Genomic DNA, 14,243 nt, shown 5'->3' on the forward strand with positions numbered 1-14,243 from the left:
GGATGTGCGACTGAGTGGTTTGCAACAGTACAGATACTTCGTCATACTTCCTGCAAGTACAAGTGAATTTATGGTCATGAGTTTTGGCCTGAGCTTGATGATCTTAAGATTTTCAGTCTCAGTTTAAGCAAGTAGTTGATCAAGCCTCAGTTGTGCTTATTAGCCCAGTTGGACTGAGGAATTAACTTGCATACTCAGAGAACATAAATACAAAAGGCTTCCAATTTAGAAATAAAAATAAGCACACAAACAAACAAAACCTGAAAGAGATGAGATTTAACAGAATATATTAATTTGTTGATGAAAGGAAATTCATACTCACCGAGTTTACAGGAAAATTCAATGAGCTTGAGATGTGCTGGTATTCTTGTATGCTTTGGTGCAAATGAAGTGTTTCCTGTCCTACACAACATCCACAGATATTAAATAGAGGCCTGGTTCCCCTCAGATAGCACCTCCTGCAGTGATACTTCTGCTGGCAGTTCCTGCAGGAAGAGGAAGGTGGGAAGAGTGATACCAGAATACATGGTAACCTCATTACTCCTGAAAATATGTCACATTTACCCTTTAGTAAAAACTGAAGGAAGAGCAGAAGTCTGATGGGACTTCTGGGATGGGTTAGACTTGATTCATATTGAATGAAGAACCTCTTAATCCTCAGAAGAACGGAAGCTGACCATTAGCACCTGAAGGCATTTGTAGATATTTTAGGTCTGATTAAATACGGGTTTTGGTTCCTGCATTAATACAGGGAAAAATATGTTTTGTAAATACAGAGTGGAATAAGGAAAGTACACACACAAATATCATGGACACACATAACCCCTACTTTGTCATTGGGAATTTGTGGTCCTTCAAAGCACCAAAGTAGCATGTATGTTAGTTTTAGAATAGGGCTATAACCCTAGAGAAGCTATGAATTATTACTCACTTACTAGCATAATTCTGCTAATTATTTTTTTTTTTCTTCCCTACTGTGTTACTACTCCTGGTCTGTATTTCCTTCTTTGTAGGCCACTGTTGTGGAGATCAGTTGGGGAGTTCCTGTTTGGTGACATAACTGAAAATCAGCCTGGTACCAGAGTAGATAAAAGTTCCCCTTAGGCAATAGAAGTGCACTAGCAGGACACCTGTGCAAGCAATTGGAGGTCCCTTTCTTGGTGCATCCCACACTTTGGACCTTGGTATGCTCTTCATCATTTACAGAATTTAGAGGGATATTAAAATGCCTTCCTTCAGCAGAGAAACTTACACGAGGCACACATGAAAAAGATGTGAGAAAATGCCACTGGCCATTTGATTAGCTCTCAGGAACAGAACTTGCTAACATAATGAAGCATGACACATCATCAGGAGGCTGCGTCTATCAGGAGAAGTGTCAAACAGCAAAGTTTTATGAAGCATGGATAGTTTGCATTATGGAAAGAGAAAAGGATTTAAATTTTGTTTCAACCTCAGCTACCAGCCCACCACCCCTGGGTTAGACATGCTTCCATATTGCAAGACTGCATAGCTTAGAAAGTCACATAAATTATTATGGCATGAATAACAGTACAAGCACTGAAACCAGTCCTTTCTCTTTTATAAATGGTAAATAACTTCCATCCTTTCTAAGCTAAATTCTTTTCTTAAGGATATTCTAAGAAAAAATAATTCTTACTTTAAAATAAAATGGAGCAGGAATAACATAAAAATTGAACTATATAAATTATTCATTTAATTCAATTTTATAAGAGAAAGACAGATTGAGGGAACATTTTCCTTGTGATTCACTGAAAACTTTCTTTTTAATGGAATCTGTGTGCTTAACTTTTCTAGATAGGTCACAATGATAACGTACATTTTTGTACTATTTCCCTCTGTGAAAATTACATCTATGAATTGGGCTAATAACATCCCAAAAGTGGAAGGAGAGATCAGATCTGGCAGGATGAGGGTTTAATATTAGAGTGCATCCATTTTCTTGTTAAGTTCCCTCTCGGGGTCTGAACTGTCTCTAGATCCACTTCTCCAAGTGAGCATTCACGACAGAAGCTGTAACATTCACAACTACTTTTGGACTGTCCTCCTTTCCTTCAGATACATTTGCAGTCTGGTTTGAAACACTGCTCCCAAATTTCAATTCTTTCTATGCAATGTCATGTATAAAAAAGATATAGCTCCACACTTCATTTTCTTTCTAGTCCCTTTTAACTTATCAAACATCATTATTTCAACTGAAAATATCCTCTGGTGTCTTGAAGACTCTATATTTGGCCTTAACTCCACTGTTAAATGATTTAATGAACTGTTTTAATGAGAAAAATCTCTACTAAGAAGGCTACTGAACCACTAATTTCTCATTCCTAGCATTCTCACAGTATTCATCAGGGCCATGTAAAGATTGGGAATTAATTATTTCAGAGAGGTGTCTTTTCTGAAATTTTCAAGTGTTCTCGTCAAGATTCGAGTGAAGTACTCTCAGATCATTGCCGAAATTTTATCTCCTTAGAAATAGAAATTACACAACCAGAATAATAAGCAAATTTACAAGGAAAAGAAAAATTTTTATACAAAGCAGGTATCAAGACTCATTTTCAAATGGAATAATCAGACCAATTTCTTTTCTTTTGTGTCTAATTTACCAGAAGTAGAAAGAAAATGTAAAGTAAACATTATCTTGAAATACTGGAGAAGAATTATGGGGTTAGTGTTACCTGATCACTGTGTTCAGTTATTTTCTATGTACTAATTCCTGCACAGCATGGTCTGTTAGAGAGGTGCGAAAGGTCAACAGCTGTAAAAATAGACCAATAGCTACCCTGAAGTTTCACACCTGCAGGCAGAGACTCCTTCAACTCCCTGAACTTTGTCCTTTAACTGTAAGGCAAAGATGTTTTTTAAGCATCATGCTTCTGTTTTCTCAGTAAACAATGGAAGAAATTAAATCTATTACGTGTCCTCCAGGTGAAAGGATATCAGTATAAAGATGGAAAAAAATATGGCTTAGAATTTAACGGGTTAGATTTGTAGTTCTTCTGCCGTAGATGATAAAATATTATCAAATGAAAAAAGTGGTAGTACATTTTTATTACTACACAGGAAATGGCTGCAACACTTATCTGTAAATGCAACTCAAAGTAAAGTGTTTTTAATAAAGAGGCTTCTGACGAGAAAAGTTTATTTTAGTACAAAGTAATGTAAGTTGCACTGGATTGTATTGCATTTAGTAAACAGAGCTTCCTACAGACCTGGAAATAACTGTAGCTTGAGAAAAATGAGAGTTAGAATCATTCTGAAACTGTATATTTAAACCTAGAACTCAGTGATACAGAAATCACTGTTCTCAAAGGAGGCTACGAAATTAATAGAGAGAAAAAGTAAGAAAAGGCAGAGTGACAATTAGTCATTCTCTGGTATTTTTTTTGGTAGAAAAGTGATGTTAAGATGATTAGAAGAATTTAGTTTCCCCCCTCCTCCAAATCTGTCAGCTATGCAAATGATACAGACTGTATTGATAAATGGTTGAAACAAAATGGGAAAAACAAAAACAAAAACATAACAAACAAAACCAAAATGCAATAGGAATCCATGGCAACAGCTGTCCAAAAAAGCATATCTCAGTGTTTCATTTAGAAACATTCAGCAGGTTGACTGAGTAATTCCATGCTGCAGAAATGCCTTTGGGATATGCTCCTACTGGCATGCTTGTACCACCTGTTTTGGAAGTACTGTACCATGGGCCTTAGCATTTGCACAGACTTCTGTAAAAGGAAAATGGCAGCTTCCATCTGATGTCTGTTTCATTGTTACAAAAGATGTACATGCATAAGAAGTGGCAAGGTTTATGGAGACAAGAAACCTTGTGCTTCATCTTTCAGTGAGGTTGGAATCTACCTCTTGATTTTCCCATCTATACAAGGCGACTATATGGTGAACGTACAATAGACTTCATGCAAATGAAATAAGTTCTATTCAATATGAGCTGGTAAGTCAGATCCCAGAAGCACTGCTCCCTTTACTTCAGATGTAAGTCTTTAAAGACTTCTCATTAAAACTTTTATTAATTTTTTTTTCAAAATACATTCAGTTATTAATATATCTTTCTTTTGAAAATATTTCCCATGTCATGACTGAAGTGATTTATACAACAACAGACCTTATGTTGCCTCCCAGCTGTTACTATAAATTATATTTTTACATTTCAAAGGAAGTTATCTGAAAAAGGTTTGTGCAGAGTGGTCAGGCTGGGGAATGATTAGAGATAAGGTACCCAGAGAATAAAAACTAACTGCACCCTACAGGTTATGGAACAATGATAATATAAAAAATAAGTATTGAAAATTGAAGAGGCCAGTTTAAATTGCTGGTGGAACTTAACACTGTAATTAGAAAAAACATGTACGATGATCTTGCACTGCTGTCTGCAGAGGGAACTATACTAAACAGCTGTGCAGAATACATTTCTTTTAAACAGGTGACTAGTGAAGTATATTTTGGGTTGTAGATTGACTTGGAACATGCTCGATGAAGAAACGCTCATTTACTGCCAGAGTATGTTATAATGAAGGCCACAAAAGTTGACATATGCCAATGTTTTACTGACACAGAACTAATTCTTTCACCACGGGATATATTTTGTTTATTTAACAGGTAAAATTTGGTCTTCTTACTCTTTGGTGCCTCTGTACTATACCTTACTCAGTCCAGGGTTACTGGAGTACACCCCATCCATGCTCCTGAGCACTGTAGCTAATTGAAAAAAAAAAAAAAAATGTTGCTTCCTTATCAAATCAGCAGGCAGTAAAAACTGATAGTTCAAGAATCAGTATTTTTAATAGTTTAGAAATGCTAAGATGTCCTTTGCAACATCTCTATTTTCCAATTAGTCCCATCAGAAGCTGTACTCTTGCTGGGATATAAAATTCCAAATTCAAGGATTCAAGCAGGCAATCCTGTGAAAAATGAATGTTGTTAAGTATAAGGAAAAAAAAAAACAGTAAATAACAAAAAGGCAGGGCTCTGGATACCTCTAACACATTCAAGATAACCCACACCGTTAATTTCTCCCAGGGAGAGATAAGCTGTCCTACTAAAAGATGGCTTCTAAGCTTGATCCTTTATTGCAGAGAGATCATGGGAGCAGATCCATCCTAGTAATGAGTTACTTAATTTTTATGTTTCTTGCTGTTCATTGCAATGCATATACAGCAAGTCATTTAAACTACATTCACTCTGAAAAGTTAAGCCCTGGTACTGCATTTCAATCTTAACAACTTATTTCATTACCAGATGTTAGAAGGACACAGGAAATAAACACTTGAAGACAGACAAAAGATGTGTGTTTCTGGCTTACTTTACAGCTGAGGTCTCCTTTATGCACATACCATAAACTTGTAAATCCCATGTCTGAAGATTCTCAGAAATAATTTCCAGCATACCTGAGTATTTTTCTAACACAATGGTTGTTTCTATGCAGCTGGCAGCTCTGGTTTACTGCATTTAAGAAACAAACAAAGCAGTTTTAAACAACATCATTTTTAAGACAAATTACCTTTCTGAAACTCCAAAGAAGTGACTCATTCAGACACGGGATCTATTGTCCTCTCATCCCAGGCACAACTTCCTTTAAAGCAGATCAAGGAGAGAATATACTTTCTATTATTTAGATTTTTAAAACTATCTCAGATCAGACCCATGAAGAACATTAAGACCATCTTAATGGACAAGCCTTTTAAGAGGACAAAGCACATACATTTTAAGGAGCAGAAGCAGCAATGCATTATATGCATGTTGCTACAGAAGCACAATTACAATATACTGAATGCAATATATTACCCCCTTCCTGAACAACACCAAGGTAAATTACAAAAACTATAAAGAATCAGGGTGTACGACTAAAATCCACTTCAGAAGAATGACAGCAGATCTCAATGTGGGATCTCTGCATTTAACTAGAAAAATCATGAAAAGCTAGAAGAGGCATAAAACTGTAATGAATAACATCCCATTCATCTTCATTTAACACCCCCTACCCAGTTTCTAACTCAGAGTCTTTTACAGTGCTAATATGGACATTTTAACTTCAGCAATACAGTAAACATGAGAACAGCTTTAAGAAGGCTCTGGGCAGAAATTTCATTTCTTCCATTGCAGAAGTCACAGATGTTACTTCGTGTTTGTATACACAGCAGCTTCACAATCAACTCCATACAGAAATAATTGGAACAGGTGGGGACTTCAGAAACATATGACCACCACCAATTTGTATCGCAGCAACTCAAAATAAAAAATTAAAAAAAAAAGCTAAACTTAGAAAACGTATAGTGGAAAAAAAATATAATATTACTTTCTGTATTTTTCTGTTTTTAATGTCCTCCTGAAACAACTGACAATATATATACATACACATATCCCATATATCTCTCTCCTCCATTTCTTTTTAGAGGTGAACAAAGACTATTCAGTACACTAAGTCTGACAGTTAGTCTCAGCACCCTACAGTAACCACTCTCCCTGTGCTCCATTTGTTTTGGTGCAGAGCCAGATAAAACACTTAAAAGTTCATTTTTTTTCCCCGAAAACTTTAGGGCATTGGTTAGTGTCCTATTAATACTATAGGTTCATTGTTCACAGAGGGATTGGGAAGTGTCTGTGAATAAATCAATATAGAGATTTTTTTTACCAAGTCACCTAAACCTAAGCATTTTTGTCACAACTTTACGCTTGACATATGGAGCATTTATTTTCTGTAATATGAGTGTTTAAACTATTTCATCTCTTCCTTCTGTTACAACGTTTTGAGAAGGGGTAACAAAGTCCAATGTGTTTTAACTTTCAATTGACTTCCTTTGTGTTTATAGGCATGTGTTGCATGCTGTACCAGAAGGGAAATGATGTCCCATCCTACTCATACTTCTGTCCTGTAACTCAACCAATTAAGTACAGTCTTTCTATAGCTTAACTGCTGAAAAGAATTATGTAATAACTGTTCATTATTTCTGGACTACAGTCTGTGGTTTTTTTTTTTCCTTTTAAATCACATGAAGATTTATTTTCCTCAAAGCAGAAATTAAGAACGAAAATAGCTTCCTTCCTCACCATTACCAAGTTTGTTTCTCTAGTATCTCTGTTGGAGACATGGGTTTGTTTCACCAATGGCAACATAACAAACCTCACGTACAAGAGATTTTCTCCATGCCAGATGCAAAGCAGACGTATGGAGTGCCTTCTGACTCTATTTCTAAAACATGATTTGGTCTGTTAGTCACTGACACCTTCTCTCTTTGAAGACAGAGCATGACAAATGAGGGTGATACAGAATGCAGGAATATATCTTCTGGTGTGCAGATCTGAACATTTTGCCCTAGCACAGCCATTGACACTCATTTCCTTACCTTTATGATCTTACGAACGAATGAGTGCTCACAAGTTGCTGTCTGTTGGCTGCCTAGCATAGAATGTCATCCTCCAGCAAAAGGGCAATACAGCCTTCCACCACTCCAGCAAGGCCTGGAATATACTGTCTACCTAGCATAAGCTGTCTCCTCTAGCTTTGATGTGGCCTTTTATTATGACTCAAGTTCTTGGACAGGGGCTTTTATGGTAGTAGTTACTGATACACAGGGTATTGATACAGCTTTGCTTAAAATAAAGTACATTTGTGTCCCTATAAAGGATGCTTAGTGTGAATGTGTCCTGGTTTTGGCTGGGATATAATTAATTTTCATTGTAGAGGCTCATGCAATGCTGTGTTTTGGATTTTTTTTGGTTGAGAGAGGGGGCTACTGCTGCTCAGGAGCTGGCTGGGCATCAGTCAGTGGGTGGTGAGCAATCCCATTGTGCATCATTTGTTTTGTATATTCTTTTATAATTATTATTATTATTCCCTTCCTTTTCTGTCCTATTAAACCATTTTTGTCTCAACACACAAGTTCTACCTTTTTTTTTCTGATTCTCTCCCATCCCACTGAGGGGCAGTTAGCAAATAGCTATGTGGTGCTTAGCTGCCTGATGAGTTAAAGCCCAACAGGTCGTCTACATTTACATTTGTTACCAGTGAAGGCTACAAGCTGGATAAAGATTATATTTGTATGAAGAATAATGTATATGGCAAAATATTACTTGATCAAAGCCTTTCTTATTTTATTCCCAGTTCATCAAAGCAGTGGTGTTTGTATTGGTTCAATAAGTACTTATACGTGAATAGCTAGATTGTCACATAACCAGTCGACAGCAAGTAGACAGAAAAGAAGATTTCCAATTTCTAATGTCAATAGTTATTCCTTTTGTCCAATCTCTCTCCCAATCAACTGTTGGAATGAATGAGTGTGTGTACTTGCTAGTATATTGTGAAGAGCAAAGGACTTGCTATAGTTCATCTGTACAGCACCAAATTGTCATCTCCATTGTCCTAATCTAACCTTGTAGTAACTAGATGGACTCAGTACTAAGTTACTTTGGCAAAACTCTCCATCCAGGATATTAAAATGAGCAAATGTGCTGTTTGGTAGTAATAATTTGCTAAATCACACCTTCTATGATTCTATTACTATTATCATAAAACATTCTCCTACTTTATCAAGTGCATTAGTAATACATAAGCCCCTTTTGCCCTACTTTCTTCATTGTACAATTCAATGAAGGAACACCTAGATATGAAGAGTGAAATTAAAGGGCTGATCTTTGTGTAAGATTCCTTTATAGTAAATTCTGTTTTGGTTATGCTTGCCTTTTTTTTTTTTCCCCCCCTCACACGTGCAGCAGTGACAGAAGATATACACAAGAGATTGGAATTGAGAATGGATTGAAGTAAACTATTCTTCCTACATGTAACTAGAGAACTACTGGCTATTCTACAGTGTTGATAGCTTTTCAGATAAGAGTAGCAGAATTTTTAATAACAAGTCTCATAGCCAGAAAGACGTCATTTACTAATAAGACTAAACTACTTTCAAACTGTAAAAGGTATATTTTTGCCTTCTTAATCCCTCAAGGATTTTGAAAAAACTATCTCAAATGATATTGGGTATCAGAATGAATGCTGATCAGCTGGTCTCCTCATTGTTTGATGTTTAGTCTAAATTAGGTATGATTTACTGTTATAGATATACCAACAAAACTTCATGTTGTAGTCACAACTGCTGTTGAGAATAATGAACTTCTATTAGTATTATTTACATGTTCCTCAAAGTATATCACAACAGCTTCAATGAGAAGGCTTTCACTGACAGAGAGGCACTGGAAAGAATCATGTCTGTAACTAGCCAAACAAGAAAAAATTTCCAGCATAGAGCAATCCACAACAAAACATCATCATCCTTTGTTGTGCAGGTGACTACGTAAGAAGAATACAAGAATGCTGGTGAGCCAGGGCTTGATGCTATTGCTTATTGCCTATGAACAGTACCTGCTTTGTTAATATGCCAAGATTTTTCCTTCTTGTTCTGGCAGCTGCCTAAACAACAGGATTTAATGATTGTCTACAAAGGTAAATCACACAGCAAAGAGCTGGCCTTGCTCCCCTTGCCACACTTGTGTAGCTAAGATGGGAAATGTCTCATGGCCTCAATATTGCCAAGGCTGGGGAACAGTGTCACTATACCTTCACTGGCTGGAAGAAATTCTGTGCTGTCTTTCCCAATATTGCTGACATCCAGTACTGCTGATGTCTCAGCTGCAACAGGATGGCTAATACAAATATCCAGAAGCTCAACTTTAACCATATTAAATGTTTTAAGTACCGTACATGTTTTCCTCAGCCGTGTATCACACGCAGTGTACTGAACTGAACTGATTTCCTTTTACAGTCTGAAGTCCCATTTTCTAACTTGAGTTCTCTGTCAATTTTCTTCTTTGTTGTCATATCTTCCCTGTGGTAAAGAGGGTTTCAACCTTTTTAAAAGAGAGTGAGGTGATAGTTGCTTTCATAAATAGAAACACTTCACTGTTCTTTGCATTTCTGTAACATGCTGGACTTTCTTTTATCAGACTATCTCCATATGAAAACACATTATTTGTCAACCCTGATGCAGACTGTTCTTCTGTTTATGTAAAATGCGTAGCTACTTCACTAATGCATTTTAACCCACATTCTACATTCTTTGGCCATCATTCTCTGGTTTGTAAACTTAAAAAAATAATAATAATAATAATAAAAAATCTCTTCAGATCTATTTCCCTGCTGTCATATTTTCCTTTAGATATCTTCTGAGGAAAGCTTCTTTCTCTGAATTGAAAAATGTCATAGTATGCTTTGTACCGTCTAATTTTTCATCTTATTAATATCAATAATATAATGCATTTGAACACCACAATATTTTCATAAGATTCATTGGGGGTCTATCTTTTTCCAGCACTACTGTAATGTTCAGATAATGAAACGTAGGGACTGAAATAGATACCCTGCTGACCACCTGAACCCAGAAAGATTAAAATGTATGATTCAAAGCTGTTTGACAGATATGCTTTCTGGAAGAAAGATTCCTGTAGTGCTCTGTCATTAACATCTAGACACTTCATACTGAAAAACTCTTAGGCAAGTAGAAATTCAGTTGCCTCACGTAGCCAAAAACACGTTTAGACAAAATGCTAGGTACAGGAACAATGGTCATTCAGCTGCATTTATACTATCATTTAGGTTACTTGAAGAAATATTATTTTTCTTCTTTAAAGAATTAACTTTAAAGTGGCTCAGAAATGAACAAGTAACTGAAGCAAGATATCTTTGGTATTTCAACTAAAGGAGGCAGAAAATGGCACCAATAAACATCAAAGAGAGCAAAAGCAACATGCTGATAATAAAGCCTTGTCTGACATTTTAGCCTTCAGAAATTAGCTACCAATGAAAAGGTGTAATTAGTGAATTGGAAATATATGCAGAAGTAAGATCAACTGTAAAGTATATAGATTATCAGAAACTTAAAAAAAAAAAATAATGCCAGTGATGGAAAGGAGACTGCAGGGGATTTTCAAGATTTCAAAATGCAATTTTGGTGAAAGCTATTAAGTATCTAGAAAACGTGAAAGATTCAACAACACTTGTTTTCATCCGAATTGTCTTTGATAAAGTATGTAGTCAAAAAATTTAAATGCAGAAAATTTTGTGCACATCTAGTTACACTGAAATAATTATAGTCAACGACTATAGAGGTACCTTGGCTTTGACTTATTCTGGACTGCTAGAAGTTAAAGACTATGGCTGGTTCATAGCCTGGGTACTTTCTACAGACTGCCAAAAGAAATCCACAGTCTGAACTGATGAAAAATCTTAGTTTAGTCGAGTGGCTTATTGACTTCAGTGAGGCTGAGGCTTCACTGACTTTTCAAAATAAAATTTACAGCTGGCTGACGAAGAGCTTGAACTACTTTAAAGGATATATTTAATTATCAAATTCAATAACATCCATAAAATGTTATTCTGTTCCAATGTGGCTGTTCTTTGTTAAATTAAATACATTCTGTAGCTCTCTTCCTTCTCAAATGAAGCCCACATTGTGATTGTAAAGTGTAATTTTTCTGGCTTACTTCATTAAAGTTACATCCAGATGTATTGCACAAACTCTCCACTGAGGATCATTTATTATACCTGGAAGCCCTGAGACTTCGCTTCTGTATAGAATACTGCTGCCAAGTCAGAGTCACCTGCACTTCAGAGGAACATAAAGAGGTAAAAATCAAATTTTGTTTGACACCTTGATTGTGCCTTGAGGCTACAAATCTGATAGTTTTTGATTAGTGAAAAGCATTGTGGTTGTGAGAACAGGTGAAATATGACAATTCAAAATGTTGCTAAAATTTAGTAAGGAATAAATAGACCTCAATGACTTTGACAGGTGCTTCTAAGAGATAACCACAACAGCTTCAGTCTCAAAGGCTTTTTAGCCATAACTGAAACTTTCAGTAATCCATAGGCATTGTGACAAATTGCCAGTTCTGCACTACTTTTAAGGAGACTACAGTGCAAGAATGACCCACCTTGTTCATTCCCCAGGCTACTGGGAGACTTCTTTGGTGTCTGCAAAGTTTGATGAGTTGCTATTTATCTTGCTGTGAAATGTAGTTTTCTCACATATCAAATCATCTTACAAGGTGTTAACATTTCCCATTCCCATATATCAAAACACTTACCACAAAACAGATGCACCAAAGATGAATCAAGTTTGAATGCATACTTGAGCTACCAGGTTTCAGTTTCAACAGAACTGCACAGGCATTCCAAACAACACGATACAGCTGAGCTGGTCAAGGAACAGCAGCCTGCTGTCCTGTTGTAAGAACAGCTTGGGTGAAGTAATTAGTTTACTTCACTCTCCTAAATTCTGAAGCTATACAGTATTTTGCTCTGGCCAATCAAAAGGAGGGGATCTCAAAATTCACTCTATTTATAATAGCTGTTTTGGCCCCAGGAGTTTTTCTGTCGTATGGTATGACTGCAGAACAGAAGTGCTCTGCCTGTAGGATAGTTTTAACTGTTTCTGTGTCCTACATAGAATAGGAACTCTACTATATGTGGATCCTCCAAAGGAACACTGTGCTAAAATACAATCTTTCATCAGGATGGGGAGGAAATGGAAAAGAAGCAGAACAAAAATACGCAGTTTGATAGGTTTCCAAGACAAAAGTATCATAAAATCATAGAATGGTTTGGGCTGGAAGGGACCTTTAAAGATCATCTAGTCCAACCCCCAAAAACATGTTTATGAAATGAGATGAAACAAAACTAGAAACAACATCCAAGTTTAGTACCGCCATCTAATATTCTCATTTCTTCTGTAATGATTCATCTTAAAGGAGACAAAAGACTTTGATTTACTATAACTAAACTCTGTTTGAAGAATTTGTCCTGTTAATCTTCATAACCTCTTAACAGTCCAGAATGATCATTATATTAGTATGTCATTACTGGAATTAATACTTTCCATGGTGAGTCCTCCAGGAATTTTAGCGAAAAATGTTTGCATAGGAAAGATCATGAATTAAAGAACTTGCTTTTCACTAATAAATTTGCTAGGAATGTCTTTCTTCCTAGCGTAATGAGCAGTCACGAGCTTTTATCATTATGAGAATAAAGAGAACTAATCTGACAGTTCTGCCTTCAGTCTCCTTGTCACTTGTTCAATATCAAAATAGCTCCTGTGAGTTCACTGAGACTGGTCCTCCTTGTACCAGGTTTTGAAAATAATCATATCAAAATTCTTTTATTTCAACAATGTCCTCATTTTTCTTGGACATTTTTTGAAATTCTGAAGCAACTATAAATGGGACTACCCCAGTTTTATGTGTGCTCCTTTGAAATAAAATCCTAAGCCGTGTGGTGTGCAAACTCCCTTGACAGCTTGATGAGAAGGGCTGAAGCTTAGGTCTGCTATTTTCAGGATGTTCTTCTAACTCTTTTAAGCCTTTTCATTAGGGCTAAGCAATCCTTTTATCAGCATCTTCTATTCTTCTATAGAAGTCAATACATTCCTCACCAGAGGGCCTGGTTGAGGACAGAAATATTAGGTATTGCCAGCCTCCATAGTTTCACTGCTTAATGCTAACCATGTATGTACCAACACAGAAGAGGTACAGCAGCCAATGCTGCATCCTAAACAATTCAAGTGTAAGGATAGAGACAGGAAACTTTCCAAAATGTGTTTTTGTTCACACCTGGATACAAAAACACATTAATCAAAGTCATGCTTGATTAATAGGTAGCATATGGGGTACTATTGATACTACTTAAATCTTAACACAGCTGGATATTAGTACTGATGCAGTTAATTTTAACATAAAGTAAAAAGGCTTACCAGTGAAATTTATATGTAAAAAAGCCATGTAGAGATACAGAGAGCAGTCCCTGTACTCAAAAGATCACAGGGATGCATCTGTACCTGTCCATGTCGTGGGGGCTCCCAAAGGAATCTTTGTGTGATTTCCTTGTGCATCCATGAAGATGCTGTGTCAAACTTGCTCCACTTTAAAAGAAGACATGCATTTTTGCAGGTAAATCTTTAGTCTGTCTTTTCTAAACAAATTTTACCAGGCGTCTAAGGCAAGCATACAGTATCGATGAAATTAGAAGAAAACCCACAATTTATATAGTATTCGTGGTAGCTGCTTACAATTATTTTAAGTCTAACATAACTTGAGAACTATGTTCTTTCCATTACTTTATGAGAGAACTCTCAAACAAAGCAGAGCTGATGAAATTTCTTGTCTACAATCATTTCAGATAAATCAAATAAATTACATGACCAAAAGGTTACACAAATTATTTAAAC

General features: G+C 36.2%; 1 protein-coding gene across 3 annotated transcripts in view; it reads right to left on the reverse strand.

The window, feature by feature from the left end:
- LOC310903964 (uncharacterized protein) overlaps positions 1 to 12,240 on the reverse strand; it is a 104,215-nt gene extending 91,975 nt beyond the window's left edge. For 2 of the 3 annotated variants that reach the window (XR_014587972.1, XR_014587973.1), the window contains exons 1-3: positions 12,109 to 12,240; positions 565 to 5,605; positions 323 to 485 (exon numbers count right to left, since the gene is read on the reverse strand). The gene's annotated coding sequence lies outside the window, so the exon portion shown is untranslated. Of the gene's footprint in view, positions 1 to 322; positions 486 to 564; positions 5,606 to 9,727; positions 11,522 to 12,108 lie in introns of those variants that run through there. The other variant, XM_083848084.1, reaches the window with a different exon arrangement.
- Positions 12,241 to 14,243: the final 2,003 nt, after the last annotated feature.

The sequence above is a fragment of the Anser anser genome (genome assembly GCF_964211835.1).
Source record: "Anser anser genome assembly, chromosome: 1".
In the NCBI taxonomy this organism is placed as follows: domain Eukaryota; kingdom Metazoa; phylum Chordata; class Aves; order Anseriformes; family Anatidae; genus Anser; species Anser anser.